This window comes from Festucalex cinctus, chromosome 20 (assembly GCF_051991245.1).
Source record: "Festucalex cinctus isolate MCC-2025b chromosome 20, RoL_Fcin_1.0, whole genome shotgun sequence".
Lineage (NCBI taxonomy): Eukaryota > Metazoa > Chordata > Actinopteri > Syngnathiformes > Syngnathidae > Festucalex > Festucalex cinctus.
Window position 1 is genome coordinate 12,143,699 of NC_135430.1, and position 19,699 is coordinate 12,163,397.

Consider the following 19,699-nt stretch of genomic DNA (forward strand, 5'->3'; position numbering starts at 1 on the left):
TTTGTAGTTTAATACAGTTCTGCGCTTTCTATTGCAACGTGTTTAGGCACAAGTGGCCTAATATGTGTTCTAAATTTTCTGAAGAACATCGGACGAAAAAAAGTTGCAGTTTTGTTGTATTAAGTTGTACTATTAAGTACTTTAGATTAGATTTTTTATTTTTTTTTTTTAAACATTTCTGCACTAAACTGTACTTTTTGTTTCTATTCCCACGGCTAACAAATAGCATTTAGGTAGACAGATAATAACACTCACTCCTCTGTGAAGAACAACATATTAGTGCTACAATGAGAAATTGAGAGAGGCTCCAGTACAACACTGTGTATATATACGGCTTTTTAGTACCGCCCCTAGGTGGCAAAGGCACACGCACAACAAAGAATAGCGTGAATAAAACTAATAAAACCTATAGTGTGCTATTTTTGACAAGTTGGTTATATGTCTTAATTTTTTATCCACAAGATAAATCGATTTATTATGCCCATCTTTACATTCTTTTGCAATTTGACTGTCACAGCCCTACGACATAACAATACTGCTACAAGTATGCTAATGCCGAATCCTCATCGCACACGAGAGAGTTGCCAAAGATAAACCTTCAACAATCTCCACTGCCATGAAACCAAACACATCGGCGTTAAATATCACATTTGGTCCCCTGTGCACCAGTTTGTGTGGATAAACAACCCATGAGCACCACCAAGCAAGCATTCACTCATTCACACACACGCACGCAGTCGCCATCTGTCACGCTGTAACCTCGCCGAGCTCGCTTTCCTTCACAGTCCTGCCAGGACACATGCTCGCTAATGAATCCATAACTTTGTTACCACCTCATTATGGCGGTTAGTATGCGTGCCATAGCTAGATTTACTGCTTTCAAATGGACTAAAGGAGCGGACTCATCTGCCCGGGCGGATGTATCGGGGTGGCGCGGGTCGAGACGGCGTGGTCGTGACCTCGGCCCGCTCCGTCATGGCGTCCATCTGCCTGTGACTGGACTGCGGTCACGGCGCCAAATGTTAAGGAAAACATGTTCCCGAGGCGGACAATAACAGCCCGTCACTTGCGAAGCTCGCAGCGTTGTGAATGACGCCTTCTCACGCACAAACGCAAACACTGGACAATTTCACACCGGCTGGTGAAAGATATTAAACGGGTTTGTCAGGAAACAAAGGAAGAATATGGGCCATCTGATCTATGTACTCTCAAAGGATACCGAATGTGTGAAAAGACACTCCGTGCAGGTGCAAAGTGAGGCATTGCACCAATAACAGATGTGAGAAACCTTTCAAGCGCATGCATGGGGACAAGGGGTGGTATAAACTGTCTAATAGAATGCTCCCCAACTATAGCGATCATATTTTACGGGGTTTGACAGCTTTCATGTTAATATAAATATTGTACAGTATTGAAAACTAACATTGCTTCGAATGTAGTGAAATACACAACATCAGCTATCAATATATGAGGTCAGTGGAACTTCAAAGGCCCCCAATAGTTGTACAATTTGGAATTTTTTAGGCAAAATATGTTGAAAAGGAGAAAAAAATAAATAAATTAAAACACCAAGTTCCGCTAGCAACTCAAAATAAACTTATCTCCGGCACAATTGGGGTGCATGGTAAATGCGGTATATACGGTAGACGGTAAATTCTTAAAAACGTTATTTTTAATCGCTGATCTGAATATATAACTGGATAGCCGATAGGCCAAGACTCTTGAAGTCGCGAGGCCGTCATATTGCTCCTCCCAAGAAACGTTTCTCGGCATACAATCCTATACATTTACAGTAGCGAAATTGGAGAACATTTGAGACAGTACTTAGAAAAAAAAGAAGAAGCATGACTTATGTTTTAAATTTGTTAAACATAAACAAGAGGACCTCAAACATTTTACAATGTATAATCCCCCCCCCCCCCCAGCCTTATACTAACTGCCTATGAGCTGTATATGCATTTACTTGAAAAAAAAAACTTGTATTGCACTTCAAAATGTTTCCTTTGTTCTTGTTTACTGCAAAACTGATATTTATGTTTATGTACAGCACTTTATATACATCAGTGCCTGTTCTTAAAGTGCTTTATAAATAAAGTTGAGTTGAGTATATGCCTCATCTGTAATACCGTATAGTTTATACAGTAGTCTGAGACGTCGTGATATGGAAGGAGCAAGATGGCCGCCCTGTGACTTCAACAGGTTGCATGGGCGAGTATGGGCTATCGGCTATCCAGGTATATATTCATATCAGTGTTATTTACCCATATTGGGTCATTTTTAACCCAGCAGTTTTTGGGATGTATAGATTTATAGATTTGGCCAACGGGCCCGTATTTGGAAGCTACCAACTGATCGCACTAATGCCTATTGATGATGGCATCTAACCACAAAGTACTGTACCTACAAATCATTTAAAAAAAAATCCACTTGTGCTTATATCACAATACATACATACACATAGGGATTCAATTTTTACCATGGTATGAAATTCAGGATTTGTATCCCAATCCTTGACACCAATTACGACTTTCACAATAGCTAGGGCTTTGATGTCATCTTGTAGCATCTTGACAAGATGTCTGTCAAACTGCTGCGTCAGTTTGGAATAGCCACTTCAACCAGAGTACAACTCACCAAGAATTTTGTTTTTTATTTGATAAAATTCCACAAAGATGGCGGCCACTTGTCAAGTTGCTAATTGCAGAAAGAGCACAAAAATACACCAAAAGCCACTACCGGGTGAAGGCAGGTTCCACGTGTTTGCCATTATCATAAATAAAAGCCACCTGAGGTCTCAATGTGAACTGAACTGCTCGTGCCGTCTTGGACGTAAACTTCAAGTGGTGGAGAGCTAATCAGATTAGCGGCCGGCACGGCAAAGTCAGGCAGAAGGGGTTAACTAGCCTCACGAGCTTTACCTTAAGAGACAACCAGTTGGGCTTTGGCGAATAGAATCCCAGCAAACAGCTAAGCGAGCAGTCTGAACCCCCACCTCAATAAGGTTGGCATATTTGTGTTTATGATGGGGATGTTTTCGTAAATTGTGAGCGGATGTTGTGCTGCAATTATCATTAGAAAGGTATCAGATCATCACGTAGGATCTATGTTGATAATGATGATGATGATATCGTCATGGAATGAATAATGCTATCACTCGACGCGGTCCCTCATTCATGGGCCCTGGTGCCTGATTTAGCCAGCGCGCCTTGGGCCTGCAGCAAGAGGCTGTGCTATAGAGGGCCATGTAAATGTCACTGTCTCCGAGGCGGAGCTCTGCGGAGCGTGAAATGAAATCTGGCAGAGTTTTGGGGCCTCGCCTTCCCTCGCAGTTCGCCTATATAAACACCCGACGCACAATCTGGATCCCCTTCTATTATTGATGGGAAAGGTTAAAGAATCCCAGCCCATCTCCTTGCTGGAGATGCCCCCCAACCCCCAAAGCTGGGCTTTAGTATCAAAGAGAAATCAATTATCATTATTGCTGTCGTGAAATCTGCTATCTTTGATAATCCAGACTAATCCTCTGGTTCATGAAGTCAAATCAGGATTATTGTATACTACATGTGTACTGGAAAAATGGACATGTAAATAATGGTTCTTAAATTAAACTGGGGTCCCTGGACTTCCAATAGATTGGGAGTCCACAACATTATTTGTTGTATAATTTTATGTTGTATCACTAAACCAATTATTACTCCCTACCTTAGCTTTTTGGCCAATTAAAAGCTTTGCTCTGATTATGAACTACCACCTAATTCTAATATACTTACTTGTGTGCAGCACTTAATAGCGGTAAATATCTATACTGTACTTGCGCTAGTTAGCTATACTAAAACATTCACAATGTTTTTTTTTAATGTCCCAAACCAGTGCTTGTGTAGTATATGTAAACGCAAGTAAACGCATAACAAGAAGCTACATTCAAGTCCATGTGTGACGAAGCTGCAATTTAGCTAAACTGTGACGTTAATGTATCTTATGTGTCGTCGTGGGTTTTTCAATCGACAGATTACGTTTGTTTTGATATATGTTAGTTATGATTGTGACGTACCACCTAAATTTTACATCTTTACTTGTGTGCAGCACTTCTAGCTAGCAACAAATAGCCGTACAGTACTTGCGCTACTTAGCTGTACTAACACATTCACACAGTTTTTTTTTTTTCAATGATCACAAATCAGTTTGTATCATCCAATACTTTACCTTCTCAAGTAAATACATAACCGACAAGAAGTTGACACATGTTTGACCAGTGTTGTTTAGCTAAATTGTGAAATTAACGTAGCTAACGTGGCTTTGTAGATTTTGTCTCGACAGATAAAGTTAAATGCATAATTGTGCTTCTTACTTTAGAGGAGAAAGGAAACAACCTTGAAAATGTAGATTTTCAAAAGTAAGGTCATGCTTGAGTCAAAGTCAAATAGCAAATGAAAACTAAATCAAAGCCAAGTGGCGTAGGTACTGAAAGTTACTTTTTAGTCCTAAAACTGACTCCAAAGTTCAACTCTCAAAGTGATGTGACTTGAGTCCCCAAACTGATTTTGGGTTTTGCTGTGATAGTCCAATCTGAGTTTCAGGGCTGTATAACATCCCAATAGGGTTGCCTTTACTGCCGCAGATACAGTTAATACAGTATAGAGTCAAGAGGACGGCTTACAGTTTTTGCTGACGCCGCTTTGGATATGCAGGACATCATTGTGAGAAGCCGGATGAAAGCAAGACCTCACTGGCCGCATGGAAGCTTTGATAAAAGGATGCCAGAAGTGCGATTATGTGCGCTGACTTGACAGTGTGCTGTCCGCATTGGTGTTATTTCCCATTGAAAAAGTGAAGGGATCAATTAAATGCCTGCCATCGCAAACTATTCCCCTTTTATAATCGCCATTGTTGCGCCGACCAGTATCATCGCCGTCCGCCCCCCACAGCCAGGCGCTTAAAGAAGGACTCTTCCTCAAATAGTCTTCTCGATTCCATTTAGAGCTGGACCTTTTGGCGGCTTATCTCAGCCAACGGCTTCTTAAATAAAGCTCCTCGCTTTAAATAAACCCGAGCCGCGCTCACGGAGACTTTCGAGGATGCTTGGTCACATGACCTGTCTGGCAACACTGGCAACGTGAATGGCACTTGTGAGAAGGCTGAACTCCGAGGCCAGGCCGTCATGATACAGATTTATTAACGCCCGTCTTGCCTCACAGAGTTTTTGTCAAAAATGGTAGCAATGTTTAAAGATGTTGGGATTTCAGGATTCAAGGTTGGTCTTTACGGTAGAAAAAGAGAGCCCTGTGGATCAGTGACGCACACCAGCTTTGCGAAACGACACTTTGGCCGAATGTGACTGTGATCACACACCCGCCCACCGCTCGACAGCGCACGTCAGGCCTCGGCTTCAGGGAGATCTTCGTCATAACCCTGATTCATCAGAGCCCTCCTCCTACAGCAACAGCCGACCAAGTATTTGGCAAAACGAGACGCCTCAGTGGTCAACGCCAGTTCACCGGGGTTAAACGGACATGAAATCTGGGAAAGCAGTCTATTGCTCATCATACACAGTACAGCTTTTGTTGCCTTATATTCTCTACTATTCAACATAACTTTCCATGTACTCTACAATCTTTATGAGCTCCTGTCAAAACTGTTAGATCCTGTCAGCCTCCTTTCACGAGAGATGTCAGCCATCTCCACCGATCACTGTCAGGAGAGGAGACAGGCCATCTAAAAGCTCCCTCGAGCTTCGGTCTGCATGTAGATGTGAGCCTGCGGCTTTAGCGCGCAAACATGCAAACAGTGTTTGATACAAAGAAGGAAGCTTAAAGCACAGAGCAAACGTGTGGCTATTCCTCTAAGAAAAAAAAAACCCTGAAAAATAAGTACAGCCCAGAATATTTACTTGGGTCAATGCTGCCGGAACTTCTGCAACGACTTTTTTTTACCTCGAGTGGACATTCACCGACAACTCCGATGTCAATAAGGCCGAGCCATCAAGCGTGTCAGCGAGCAGTCAGTTTGCGTTTGGACTAACAAGCTTCACGGCTGCCTGAGTGCTGGAGCAAAACAGCACTTAGCATGCAGCAGCTGATTCTGGCACAGAAAGGACCGATGCATGTGTCTCCGTGGGGCTCTGGCCAAAGGCTTCCCCTGGTGGATTGTGTTAGCCAACAATGCTAGTGGCCTTTCACAGTCAGAGCATGCTCCGGTAGCTGGAAGGCCGACAAAGATGTCTGGCTTTCCTTTGCTCTCCCATTCGGAATGACGTTGTATCCCTTGACAGTTCCGCCAGTATGTCTTTATATCTACAGAAAAGTTGACTCCATCCCAGTGAAAGGGAAATAAAGATTCTGATGCAGAGACGAAGAGCAGGTGAGCGCTAGCTTGAATGGCTCAACAATAAAGCTTTGTTTTTCTCTTCCAATAGTAAAAGTTTGAGTTTCTAAAGAAACTGATTTGTAAACAACAGCCGAGCGTCAACAAAAGCCAGCACTGGACTGTTGCTTTGTATGCGATGGGCGCAGAGAAACAGGTGTGGAGTCCCACGTTAAGCCTGCGGGCATGAGCGCGTACGAAGGGAAGCCGCAAAGGTAAACAACGCGCGACATCAGTGATGCAATAGCATGCGACTTAAAAGCTGCTGCGCACACAGAAAACCCCCGTCGGCAGATTAGCGTAGAAGCAGCGCACTGACCTCAGCGACTCTTCAGAGTCAGCCTGATATCAGCTTTTTGGATGGCCTCCGAAACTCAAATTTGGGTACAGACTGCAGAAAACTGCTGGCATTGAAGAGGATGTACAATAATCCCCTTGCCTGGTCATGGTTTGCGATTTGCAAAGTGCGGAGAAAGAAGTGTTTTGTAATAGAAACATGCCAAGCAGAACAGAGATTTGACGCAAATAGTTTTTGCTTATCTGACCACTCAAACTACAAAACACAAAAACAACATTGAGAAAGGGCTCTCAAATCAGGAGTGCATCGCTGCCATTGAATGTTATTCGTGCTGTCACTATCAAATATTTTTAGAATTGACTGATTAATTTACTAACCTGATTAATTTTAATTTTGGATACATGTGTATTACAAAAATGTCCCCCCCCCCCCCCCCCCCCCGATTACTGTTTATTAACCAGTGATTGGTGTTTGTTTCGTACTTCATATTCATATAGTGATTAAAAACAAAAAAGGGGAGGGGATTGATGAAGTACTATGTTACCGGTTCAGTCGTTGCTTTCCAAAGTAAAAACAGATGTTTGAAAATGTCTTATTTTGATTAAACACAGTCTTGATTAAACACATAATCAGTCTTCTTTAATGTAGGACTTCAGAAATCAGTGAACAGTTACTGTTGATGTGCTGAAATAAGAGGATTTGGACAATTTTGAAATTAAAAAAACGGCTCCAAATGATTACTCTATTATTAAAATAGTTGTCAATTAATTTGGTAATCGATAACTTGATGATTAATCGATTAATTTTGACAGCTCTAAATATCTATTGGGGGCGGTGTGGCTCAGTGGTATGGTGGTCGTCTCCCAACCCAGAGGTTGTGGGTTTGATCCCATGACATTGTGACCACATCGAAGCATCCTTGAGCAAGATACTGAACCCCCAATTGCTCCTGATGCTGCGTCATCAGTAGGTGAATGGGTAGTCAAAATATAAAGCGCTTTGAGGGCCTTGTCAGGTGGAAAAGCTCTATATAAATGAAGTGCCTTTTACCATGGCATGTCTTCATCATTACAATTACGCAGAAACTTGAATATCACAGAAAAGCTGGACGAGCCACTCTTCCACGCCTACCCGTTGACAAATGTATTTGACGAATATATTCGTCTGTGGCAGTAAACGGTTGCTTTCCAGTTGATGACTAAACATGCCCATAGCAGTGAATGAGTTAAATATTTTTAGGGGTGGCTGTTAACTACTTTTTGCGACTTGGGCCAGAGCTCGTGCCTTCCTGTAAAACACTTTGAATACCCACGCAGGCTATTTATGAAGATGTTGAAAGTGTATTTTGTAAGCCTTAAACTCCTCCAAAAGGCAGACGATCTCAAAAGGGAAGGGATTAGCACATTTAGCTGAAAAATGATTCTCAGTTATGGAGAGTGAGTAAGCCAAAGTGTCTCCACAGGGAAGTTCTCCCCACTCTCAAGACGTTACAAATTGTAGAAGGGGGGGAACGCAAGTTCTTCCATAGGTTTCCTGGGGGTAACAAGCCGCTTGTTCACTTGCTTGTTTGTGGTGGTGGGGTGGGGGGTGGGGGGGACGAATTAAAGCAGCCTGCTGACAACTCCCGTACGAGCCATCTAAGCGGCTAAGTGCGCAGGAATGGTGCAGGATGGAGTCCCTTCGAGCCAAATTGGTATAAACAGAAGATGTCCTGTTCTCTGCCATCGAGAAGAGGAGAGTCTGGAACTGCGGCCGCTCTGCAATTAAAATGCCGCCAAAGAGAAGAGAACAGACCCGGAAGCGAGGGTACATGCACTTGCTGACTCATCAATGCTGTCATCCCCGGCATCATTACAACACCACTGTGACTCGGGGCCTTGAGATAATCTAATCTGAGGCGGGACAATGTGAGTAATGACGATAGCATCTCTACGCAAAGCAAAAAAAAAAAAAAAAAAAAAAAAAAAAAAAGGAACATGTCGCTCATTAGGGAGGGTCATATTACAATATTGGCGCCACTAGCATGCCTTAGCATTCCTTTGCTTATCTTCATATCTGCCATTTATTTGTGATTTACGACTGTTTCAACAATAAAAACAGGAAAATAAGGACAGAAGAAGTTTTCAAATACAATGTACTTAAAACCTAATCAACTATGTAAAATGTGTTGTGCTAAACAAATACATAGCTTAGCCGTTAGCATGCTAGCGTAATGCTAATACTAACTCATAATGAGAAATTACAGACTTACTAACAATACCACTTACTTGCTATATCAAGAAGTCAAGACACCGGTGCCATTTTTGCCATTCACAAAGCATGCCTAACTTGAATATATTCATTTCATTGCAACGTTATTTTATGTTACCACGGCGTATCCATGTACAACATATCTGTATGTCTCTCAGTCTAATTTTTCTAATCTTAAAAAAATAAATAAATAAACATGACAAAAACAAAAATTGTGCTGCTTCTTGGGAGCCTGGAACGGATTAATGACAATGCCATTCATTTCAATGGGGATAGACGATTTGAAATACAAATGTGGTCATGGATCAAATTTAACTTGCACCTGAAGGCAACACTGTACTTTCCTATTTAGACAAGGTTCTGGTCCAGAAGACTCCCCAGAAAACCAAGGGTAGGACACACGAGAAGTATGCAGGGGGGAAAAAAGCGGGGAGGCGCCTTATAAAGCAAAGTCAAAAGGTGGAAAGTTCAGCAAAGCAAGTTCAAGCAAGTTCATTTGACAGGCAAAGACACCAAGGCAGCTAATGACGGCTACGCCGCCGCCACCGCCGTGGCCTAAATGTGGCGGGCGAGATCCTTAACAGGGAGGATGGGGACGGGCCGCTGCGTCGAACTGGCAAAGCGTGTTTAAGATGGGCGGGACAATCGGAGAAAGAAGATCAGCCGATTGTGGGCTGTTTCTTTGAGATTACAAAAAAAAAAAATCTGCCTTACAGGGGTTTTCAGTGGCAGCAGGCAAGAAGATAAAGTTAAAGAGGGAGTGAAAATCATTAAGTACGCTTCTTGCTCCACACCTCATTAGTTCAAATGTTGTATGCGGCTCAGCGTTCCTGTTATGTATTACTCCAAACACGCGCTCGCTTTTGCTAATCTACTAATGGTTTCTCCATACACGGCTGACCTCTTCGCCTCCGTCCTTCCTTGCATCCTTGAATCTTGCTGTAGTCAGAATAACAATCCCCCCCCCCCCGTACACACTAATACAACCATTCCCAACCTCTGGTGCGCTGCGAGAAATTAGCCGATTTCACTTAATTGGACTGAAAATTATTTCGTTATGACAAATGATGTATCTTCTTTGTTCATCGGCGACGGGTACATCGTGAAAGGTAGACCAATTAAATAACACAAGAGATCCATTTCCATCACAGCTGGAGTTTGTCGACAGTCTTTTAACAGGCTAAGAGTTTTTATGCAATCTCTTTTCAAACGGAACAAAAATATAAGCAAACCAAAACACATGCCAGAAATCCACTGGTTGCAAGAAAGGATGACAGGAAGGTTTGGGACAATTGGGATTTTTGTTCACAATCAATAACTGATCTTAAGTAGGGATGTAACGATAAGGGCAATATCGTGACATTAAAACTGCCACAATAGCATCCTCGTCATGTTCACAATATTTAAAAGGAACGCATCTGTTTAAAAAGTCAGGTTGGTTGGTTCTAGCACCCTCTCGTGGCTAGTTCATTAGTGCAATTTAATTTTCATTAGGGATGTTTTGGCCTCCTATGTTTAAAATCTATGCTAATTGTCAGATGAAGGGGAACCTAATTTGCTTGTGATTCAAGGAAAGAGCTAACTCACCTTCCACCAGAAAGTTTGTTCCTATCTTTTTCTATTCTTTCATAATCAGCAATAGAACATGAGTTATTTTCACCAAAATCACCCGTTTCTCCCCAAAAAGCAGAGAAAATTATATTTTTGTGAAAACAAAAATGTCAAGCAGAAAAGTAACTGTGAGAAAGGGCTCTTAAAGTTGCATAATTTATTTACATATCTACAACTAAAACATGCTATGTTGGCTCAAGTGTGTATTTTTTTTCATGCTTGTTATTAACTCCAGAACTGTATCATCTTTTGTCAGGTGCCTAAACATGATAACGTGTTTGCATTTCTCTCCCTCATAATCAATATGACAACAAGCCCCGATTCTAAAAACTGTGCTCATATCAAATCCAAAACGATGCAACACTCCCATCTACTGGTGAGTGTTAGTCATTGCTATTAAAAATACATTTGACAAAAAATTTGATGGTAGCAGTAAATGGTTGGATTCCAATTGACGAGTATAACCGTCCGTGGGAGTGAAAGAGTTAACATACACTACATCACAGGATAATCTTACAAGTGACAATTTGCTGCCGCTTATCGCAAGGGATTGAAGAAGAAAAAAAAAAATTGGCCAATATAGCGAATCTGAATTTGTTAAAGAGCAAAACTGTGGATGAAACACTTACATTTCTGACTCTTCCTAATGAAGTTTGATATTTGGATTACTGTTACTACCTGTGATCACCACCCAAAATCATACAACAACGTAGGAAAGTGTTTGTTTTTATTTCTGTAAGCAATATTATAGATCACGCTGATCATCTTGGTCCCTGTAATGGGGACATGAACCACTTGAGTGGTGGCTATGAAATCGGTTCTTGTGTGAAAGCGCTTTCACTCTGCATCTGACCTTATCAACAAAGCTTGAGCCCCCCCCACTGACTTGCACTAACCCTCTGACGAATTCTGTGCACCGTGTAATTAAGTCTTGAAGGCAGTCCCTTCAGCTCTGCCAATTAAAGCACTTTCACACCTTATCAACCCAAACGTACTTGTCACTCTTTACCATTCAACACTGTCATTGCCTCATTTATCACTTAACACTAAGTAGATACAAGGAACAAAAAAAACTTGAATGCGAATGCACAGCAGTACGTTCACACGTGCACATTCGCACTGAAAACGGTTTGCGCAACAGCCCCAAGTGATGTGAGCAGGAGAAAGCGTGTTGAACATTTTGCGCATTCTCTTTACCTTGGCGACGCAGCTCGGCGTCCGTCTAGCGAGGAGGAATCCCGGCGAGATATTCCGTGGCCGTGAGGTGACTGCGGCGTGGATGCGGTAGGAGGACGTCACTTGTTGTGTGGCCGGCTCCAACACGCCGTCGTAGTGTCCTCCTGCATCGCTCCGTGCGTTCGGCTGCAAAGGCATCACGGAGCATGTGTGCGTGCGTGTGCGTGTATGTGTGTAAAGAGAGAGAGAGAGAGAGACAGAGAGAGAACACAAGCTGCACGGGAAGGGTACGAGACAAAACTTGGCCTGGATTTCACGGCTGAGAGCCTTATGGGATATCGACTTTTAAAACATTTTGCAAATAGTACAGTATTGTAATAATGAAAGAGAACATAAAGAGATAAACTGGTAGAATGAAGTGTCATTAAGTCAAATGTCTGTTGTTGCAGTTTGCGATATGTGCGACTTGTGTGGTCACCAGGATTAAAATAGTTTGGGAAATTTTGTCTTTGTTTTTATTTCATTATGAGTTTTGGTGTTTTAAATTTATTTAGTTTTAATTACTTTTCAGAGCGGATTTGTTCGTTTTTATTTTTAGAAAATGTTTTTTTTTGTTGCTTAGTTTTTATTAGATTTAGTATTAGTTTTTATTTTTTGTTATTGTATTATTTTATTTATTTATTTGTCTTTTTTTGTGTGCACGATTAAGAAAATATGCTTAAGATTTTGTAGTAAAAACGCAACAAAATTATTATTAAATTTATGTTTAAAATAAAATAAATAAATAAATAAATGAATAGTTAATAAAGTTTTAAAATAATTTAATGTTTTATTATTATTTTTTTTAACTTAACACAACCATCCACAAATTAAATACATGTGCTGTATAAGTCCATATGTCAATAAAACAGAGTAATAACTCAAGTTTCAAGAATCGCTTTAACGGCTGAAGTACTATCATGCCAAAGACAAAAGGTAAGCAGAACTGCAGTTTTACCACAGTTAGCTAATAGTGTTAGCGTCTGATGAACAGTGCATACGCAAATGTTTGACTTGTTAACGTGGTGTATTTGGGTTTGGTTTTGGTATATGCGACACAGAGTTTAGGAATGAAGTGCTGCATCCCCCCCAGTGAAAATATGATAGCTATACTCCAATTGGAAGTTGTATTTCTATTTATTTATTTATTTATTTTTGTATATTGTAGTGATTGTATCGAAATAGGTTTTTGGAGGAATCTGAAGTACCAGAAACAAGACCTGGGTGGAACCCAGAACCTCTTGACTGCGAGACAGATACGCTAAACACGTGCCAAACTTACTTTTTTAGTTTCAAGTTATCTTTTTGACGGGTTATGTGTGGATGGTGAAAAATCCATAACATCACAGCTGACGTGGCAGCAGGGCACAGTGAAACGGCGGTTACATTCATGTAGGACGCAACACGACTGTACACATGGGAAGAGCTGTGTTGTTTATTTGGGGAGGGGGTATTTATTATCCTCATATTCAGCATTCAACTATTTTATTGCTGGCAGTCAATCAAGACGTTGTGCGTATGCGTCAGGGAAGTCAATAATCCCTCCAGACTCAACAGTGATTATAAACAGACAGTAAAACGCATCAAGCCGAATTATTTGCTGTTGTCGCGCGTTGACTTTTACCGTAACGAATCCCGCCGGACCCCGAGGGAAGCGTCGTGTTCCCCTGCGGTAAATGTTTACAGCGCCACAATTCAACAACAACACATTGTGGCTTACTTACAATTCATTCAAGGCTGAGTTGCTTTTCCGTCTCGCCTGGGGGGACCTGCTTATGAGTTCCCCTCAACGTCACCTTGTGTTGTACATCCTGTGGAAAAACACAATCATTCAGCATTCAACGGACATGCTGCCACCGAGAGGCTAAGTAAGCTGCAGTAATAGTCGTTGTTCCTTGCAGAGGATAAAGAAAACATGTATTGTTATATGATTTGTCGTGATGCTAATTTGTGCTGAAATATCCATTGTTTCAACAGTTATCACTACACTGATGCGATTCGTTAGCCTGTCTACAATGTTTTGCACAGTTAGCATTAATTACTGCACATGACATCTACACAACAGACATTTCCAATGCAAATCCTCTCCGTGTTTTCCATCTGGCTCTGGCTCAGCATGCAACAGCCAGCTCGTGATCAATAATTCACATGAAGGAAAGTAGTTGCAAACATATGAAAGACGACATAAAACGGTGACAGTATGCGGCTGTCGGTACTTTCAATCCAATTAGCCGTGAGTGGCGAGTGTTTGGCTGCATTGTTTTGCAAGTGAGCATCACCGTTGCACACACGCAAGCGCACGTTATAATTACTGGGCTGTTTATAGTGAAGCTTCTGCAGGAGACGTATGAATAATGAATGGTCTTACCTTAATAGAGATTCCAAGCTGCAACACTCAGACATCAATACCGGTGAAATTAATTGCGGGTCCCGAGGTGGAGAGAGCGGCCAAAACCTGGACTCAAATGCTGTATCTTTTTGCAAAAGTACAGAGTAGTAATCAGTGAAAAGAAGTACTTAGCACATAAACGTCATATGGACAAAAACATAAAATAGGAATATGTTATGCAATTTGAATTTTGCCTGACAATAAAACATAAGCTTTGAATTATTGAAGGCTGAAATGCCTCGAAAACGTAGCTCAAATCCTAAATTTGAAAGACTTTGAGATTCCACTGTATATTTAATTTCTTCCATAAGCCCAAGAGGTTCGACTTCCTCTCCATTAGCACACTTTGAGACTTGAGGGATGAGCCAGGTTTCAATGTATGTTCCCACCTCGCGTTTCCGTTGGAACGTCTTCAAACGTTTGACGTTCCCTTGATTTAGAACAATTCTTTGCCTGCAAGCATGTTGAATCCAGCGGAAAATAAGTATACGCCCTTATTAGGAAAAACTGGGTGGCAGATGTGGTAAAAACTATAATAAAACTACATACAACTTGAAATAAATATTAATAACCCCCAAACACATTTTAATTAACTGCTGCCCTATTAAAAGTAACAACATTATGACTACTCAATTTTGGATGATTCCAAGGCTTGCCCCATGTATGTTTCTTGTATTCCTCTTCCTCTGCGGGGGCAGCACGACTCTTAACACTTTCCTGCTTTCCGAGTGCTCCTCCGGGGGGCATCTTGTGCTCTTCACACCTCCCTAAACTTGACAAAACAAAGTCATGAGGAAACATGAAATATTGAACAGATGCACGCTCGCGCTGGGCGGTCAGCTAAGCGGATGAGCGAGACGGAGGGGCACGTGTGAATTAAAGCAAAAGTAACAAACGCAGGCCGGCGGTTGTGAAGGCAGCTTTGATGATATCACACAACCTGTCACATTTCTTTCTAGTCAGGGGTGTTAACAGGAAGTGCAGCAACAAGGGTGTGCATCTCTGAATGAATGAATTTGTCAGTTCTGTAAATCTGAAAGTATAGTGGAAATATATATATATATATATATATATATATATATATAGGGTTAATTTAAAGTTCCACAAAATTTTTTAACACACGATTAATGACCACCCCTTACTTGCAAAGCCTGTACTGGGGGAATTCCAGTCGCAACACAGCAGACAAAATTTAGCAGTGATAAATCTAATAATAATAATAATAATAATGCATATTTTTGCGGAGACTGGGGTCAAGTTGTAGTTTACAATTTTTAAAATGTGCAAAATTTCATAAGCTGCCACCAACATCTCACGAATGCAATTATGCCATCTAGTAGTAGAAAATGACCTCAACACCTAATCAATATCAAACTTGTTTTTTACAGTGCAGCACATCTTTTTAATTTTAACTCAATTTTATGAATTATTATTAAATTACTCTATCAATGACAAAAAGATGCAGCCATATTTCTATTAGTTTAACATTTTTTCCACTTTGATGTTATGATTATGAAAACCTAGCAAAAAAAATGCACATTTTTTTGTAAATTTAGAACAGATATAAAATTTGTGATTAATCACACAGGACTGTCTCAGAAAATTTGAATATTGTGATACAGTCCATTATTTTCTGTAATGCAATTAAATAAGCAAAATTGCCCAATGATTATGGCATTTTTTTTAACTTGGTCTGAGGAAATATTCTAATATTTTGAGTTTTCTTAAGCTGTAAGCCATAATCAGCAATATTAAAATAATAAAATGCTTGCAATATTTCAGTTGATTTGTAATGAATCCAGAATGTATAACATTCTTGTTTTTTTAATTGCATTTCAGAAAATAAAGAACTTTATCACAATATTCAAATTTTCTGAGACAGTCCTTGTAAGTATTATTGACTATTGAAGTGATGCGATTAATTATGATTATTAAAAATTTTAAAAGTGTATCTAAAGGCATCATAAGTTTATTTTACTAGCCAAAATTGAGTTTTATTTACGTATTAAACTATTAACATGGGCAATTATAAACATTTCACTAAATGCAGTTTGCCACCAATGTCTCCAGAATTTGTCCTATTTTCATAGTCCTGCTTATTATTTTTGCTTTAAAATCAACTGTCGCTGATCCAGCATGTTTAAATATATTCCAAAATTGCTCTCCCCCCCAACTGACGCTGAGTAAATAAACTACAGCATTTGAAATATGGAATTCATCTACAATAATGTAAATTATAAGACGGAAATTGGTGGAGACAGGAAGGCTGACAGGTGGAAGGTGCTGGGCGAGCGGCGACCACATGATTTTTTTTGCTTCAGTGCGCAGCTTCTCGCCACACATTTCCTATTCACCTCAGCCCTCCGCCACACCATCTTTCCCATTTTCCTTTTGTCTGGCGCTTCCTGGCCGGCCACATGTTTACCTCGCTGAGTCCCAGCCGAAGTGACAGGTGTCATAAGGGCTCCGCTGATACTGGCTAAAGAAGCTGACCCCGGAAAACGAGTCAGCTCGCGTTACGTTCATCGTGACAGCTCCAAACAGAAGAAAGGGGAGACATTACCTCTGCCAAGGAGGTTATGCTGGGCCTTTGATGTGCAGTATGCGCAACCTACTGCCTACAGTGTTGGATATATCCAACCTTTATTGAGCCAAGGCACATATTTTACATTGGAAAGCTGTCATGGAAAACCACCATAAAAACGGTCACAGAAAAAAAAAAATACATGTGCTACAAACGTACAGCATATAAAACATACACAAATTAAGAAATGAACGCGGGGGGGGGGTCGAGTGCTCGCTTTGCTGGACCGCGGTTGACGGCTTCTTTCTTTGGTGGTGGTCCTTATGCATGCCAGATCCGTCGCACCAGCATCTACTGAAACTCAACAGAAGTACCCTCTCCCTCCCACAGCCCCTTGAATCAGTTGGTGCTGGTGTCTGTGGTTCTCACTTTGCTTTATCTATCCTTCCCTCCTTCCTCTCTTTAGTTTTTCCTCTGGTCACTTGAGATCTTAATTTATTAGAAGTATGAGGTTTCTGGGGTTGGCATAAGACTCCGGTTTTGTAACCACGCAGGAGGGGTCTTGTTGGTGCTGGACTTCACTTTGATGGATTGGATGTACTGGCTTCTATGGATCTCACTCTGCCTTATCGATCCTTCCCTCCTTCCTCTCTTTAGTTTTTCCTCTGGGCTCTTGAGATCTCGCTAAATTTGCTGGAATTTAGAGGCTTCCGGGGTTGGCGTAAGACTTTGATTTTGTAATCATGGGGAAGGCAGGAAGTGTTTGGTCGGTGCTGGATTTCACTTTGATTTACCTTTCTTTTCTCTTTATTTCTTTTTTTTTCTGACCTTTTCTCTGGTCTCCTGACCATTTAAACCTCACGACTCTGGCAAGATTCTGAAGTACCTGGTTAAGGCGAAGGGTAATGGGATATTTATAAGGTTTTAGGTGAATGAATGAGTATAAATTTATACGTATTTGCACGCACGCACACGCACGCACGCGCACGCACGCAAACGCACACACGCAAACGCACGCACGCACGCAAACGCACGCACGCAAACGCACATACACACACAAAAAAAAAAAAAAAAAAAAAGAGCAATGATGACAAGACGTTGAATCGGTAAGACTACCGAATGAACAATTCTGAGCTCTTTATTAAAAAAAAAAAAAAAAAAAAGACAAATAAAAAAAAAAAGAAAAAAATTAAGAAATGAACGCACGACCAGCAAGTGAGCGGTCTCAGTTATGAGTTAAAGAGAGAAAAATCCGCCTTTGTCAGGAATAAATGGCAGCCAATCCTTTCACGGAATCAAGCAATTCCACTATAGTGACACCTGAACAATGCCGCTAAGCCACTCGCTCTCTGACAGGATTCTGAAACCAAATCACACAGACGGAAGGAAAAAACAATGACAGATGCGCAGTTCAGCGCTGCTTTGAGGATGTCAGGGGACGTATCATTACTCGATTTCCAGTTCCCGTTACACCTGTTTGAAGATGGATGACACAAAACCGGAGGCCTAACTGCCGCAAACCACCGAGTTATTCCTCCCTATGTATTTAGGAGTCAGGAATGAGTCAAATATAACATTTCATTTACACCTACTTTCGTTTTTATTTGTCATTATTCTGAGTTCTGACTCAATCTATAGTAAACATGCTGTGCTCTGCCATTTTAATCCAGAGTGAGTGTCAGGAAAATGGCATTTTAAAATCCCATTAGAGGCATAAATCACACATTATCTGCATAGACTTGCACACAGACTCGTAGATGGGTGGAGAAAATGCAACGGAAAAATAAACAAATAGTGTCATTTGGCTTCTCTTTTCTGGCTCAGAATCCTCCTATAATGACATTTCTTTTTTAACTGGCTGAGTTATTATTAGGGATGTAACTATATCCAAACATCACGATATGATATTATCACGATATGAAAGTCAAAATACGATAATTATCACGATATTGTGGGGAGGTTGGTGATACAAAAAAGGTCACAACATTGTCAAAAAAAATGAGCTCCTACTAAAAATAAATAAATAAATAAAAAAAAATTAAATAAAAAGGCTATAAATATTGTGTACATTACAGCAATGCATATAAACAACCAACAATCTCTAATAATACTAAATATTGAGGCACTTACTTGCTAATGCGAGCACACATTGAGTTCCTCATATGACCATTAACGTGGACTTTAAACATATAAGGGCCCAAACATGCCTTGTGAAAATTAAGCTGCCCAAAAAAACTAGCCACCAGAGGGTGCTAGAACTGCACAAATGGAAATCAACCTGACTTTTTTAACAGATGTACTGCTTTTAATATCGTGGCATGACGAAGACGATATATTGTGGCAGTTTTAATATCGCAATATCACAATATTGCCGTTATCATTACATCCCTAGTTATTATCATATGATATATGTGTGATTGCAGCTTGTTTCGCCCATGTTGTCACGTTTCAGAGTGGGAATTCAACTAGTAAGTCAAAAAAGGAAAAGTCAGAAAAGTCGCTGAATAATACTGACAAAATCGTTACGATGAAAACATTGTTTCTTTTGTAAGCTAGCAGTCATGTAGCTAGTAAAAGTCTGAAACATTGACACACCTGAACAGAAAAAATATCCTGACAATTACATTTGAATTAATCACTCAAATTAATTCATGATCATGTCTTATTAACAATTAATGTAAATAAAATAACACATTAGTAGCGTAATGGCTAATGACTTTTACGGATATTAGCAGATAAGCTAGCTAACATGGCCGCCATGGGATCCTCAAAGTGTGTTTAACCCATCCAAACTTAACGAGTGGAAAGTCAGCGCATTAGGTCACTTCATTATCATGCTAATCCGACCATTTAGTGGGACCCTACGCCCTGGAAGGAAGCATGCTAATTTAGTCTGTCTGCGACTTTATAAGCATGTCATTGAACTGTCACCACATGAATAATAACGGAAGCGTCGCCATTGTTTGTTCTGCTTGAGTTCACGTCTGACTTGAATCATAAATAAGATTACTTTATCTTGGTCACATTGGGTTTTCTTTAAGCAGGGTAAACA

The 19,699-nt window shown here is 40.6% G+C and overlaps 1 protein-coding gene across 8 annotated transcripts in view; it reads right to left on the reverse strand.

Annotated features, from left to right (window-relative positions):
- Positions 1 to 19,699, reverse strand: part of dlgap1b (discs, large (Drosophila) homolog-associated protein 1b) — a 154,322-nt gene that overhangs the window by 79,588 nt on the left and 55,035 nt on the right. For 4 of the 8 annotated variants that reach the window (XR_013281034.1, XM_077509633.1, XM_077509637.1 and 1 more), the window contains 2 exons: positions 13,459 to 14,895; positions 11,717 to 11,881 (listed from right to left, as the gene is read on the reverse strand). The gene's annotated coding sequence lies outside the window, so the exon portion shown is untranslated. Of the gene's footprint in view, positions 1 to 11,716; positions 11,882 to 13,458; positions 17,734 to 19,699 lie in introns of those variants that run through there. The other 4 variants (XM_077509636.1, XM_077509635.1, XM_077509631.1 and 1 more) reach the window with 4 other exon arrangements.